Genomic DNA, 1741 nt, shown 5'->3' on the forward strand with positions numbered 1-1741 from the left:
AGTGGACCGCAGTGACCTGGAGGGGTGTGAACATGAAGCAGCATGTTCTGAGGTGCCGACCCGTTTAACAACTTAGAATCATGATTCCCAAGTGGACAGGGGGCTGGAGCATCAGACCAAAATGGGTAGAATATGTTCATGCTTAAGTTTCCTGTTAAAAGTCAAGCAGCCACATTGTGGAGGCCTGGTTAACGCCAGTGTCAGGTCCCTTACAGTCGATGAAAACATGAATCAAAACTCAAAATGATTAAAAGATAAAAGGGAACCCAGGTCCATCGGAGGGATGTGACAGGACCAACTGGGTCCAGACACAATGAGCTCAGTTTTGTCTTAATTAAAAGTTTAAAGACACTAGGAGAAGAATTAGGGAGCAGTTTCTTTTAAAGGGCTGGTAGATTTGAAAGTTCTAGGAGAGGCCATGAATTGAATAGATTTTAGTAGCACATTTCTGTTACAGGCGGCCCGGTGGAGCAGTGGTCCTCCCTGTGGCCCCCCATCAAGAAGGTTGTGGGTGGAGCCCCGGCTGCAGCACGGGGTCTTTCTGGGTGAGTCTCCATGTTCTCCCTGTTCCTGCTGGGTTCTCTCTGGTACTCCAGCTTCCTCCACAGTCCAAAGACATCAAGAGGGACCAGGTTAATCCAGACTCTAAATTGACCGTAGGCGTGGCTGGGAGAGCCAATGGTTGTCTGTCTCAATGTGTTGGCCCTGCCATGGACTGGTGACCTGTCCAGGGGGAAGGCTGATGGGATAGGCTCCACCCTCAACAGGAGAAGAGGGGGAACATGGAGGGATGGATGGATGGAGGGATGGATGAGGGATGGATGATGGGTGGGTGGGTGGATGAATGGATGGGTGGGTGGGTGGATGGATGATGGGTGGGTGGATGGCTGGATGGATGGGTGGGTGGATGGATGGATGATGGATGGAGGGATGGATGGATGGGTGGGTGGGTGGATTGATGATGGATGGATGAATGGGATGATGGATTGATGGGATGATGGATGGATGGGATGATGGATGGATGGATGATGGGTGGATGGTGGATGGATGATGGATGGATGGGTGGGTGGATGGATGGATGGATGATGGGTGGATGGATGATGGATGGATGGGTGGGTGGATGGATGGATGGATGGATGATGGGTGGATGGATGATGGATGGATGGGTGGGTGGATGGATGAATGGATGATGGATGGATGTTCTGTTACAACCAATTTACCAAAAAAGGGTCAAAGCATATCTATGGGGAATTACTTGTAAATGTGCTGACTGATTGGAAATGGTGACTTCATATGAAAGGCAGTTTCAGAATGTTGGTTCGACCTCCAGCGCTGTTGAACAGGAGAACTTGACAAATGTGCATGTTTGTTCAGTGCGGGTCCCTGACTATGCTGGACTGTACAAGAACGCGAGGGCCCTGAAGAGTGGAAGCATTCACATCAGTGTCAATATTAGAAGCTTAGTCACAGGCAGATATCTGATATATTTGATGATTGTTGAATGGACAAACTGGTTTGACATGACTAGAGAACATCATGATGGGAGGTGTGAATAGTGAGGGGAGGAGGAAATGGCAACCCTCTTTACTTAAGTGTCAGAGAACAAAGAGAAAAGGGAGAACCAAATGAATAATATTCTATGGAAGTCTCCAGAATAATACATGGGATATAAAGTATGAATTTATTTTCATTTCATTTTCTTTTTTTAATAGTAAAACATTCTAGAACTGTTTGCAACTAC

The sequence above is a fragment of the Aulostomus chinensis genome, chromosome 8 (assembly GCF_037954235.1).
Source record: "Aulostomus chinensis isolate RoL2024-O1b breed Wild chromosome 8, RoL_Achi_v1.0, whole genome shotgun sequence".
NCBI classification, from domain to species: domain Eukaryota; kingdom Metazoa; phylum Chordata; class Actinopteri; order Syngnathiformes; family Aulostomidae; genus Aulostomus; species Aulostomus chinensis.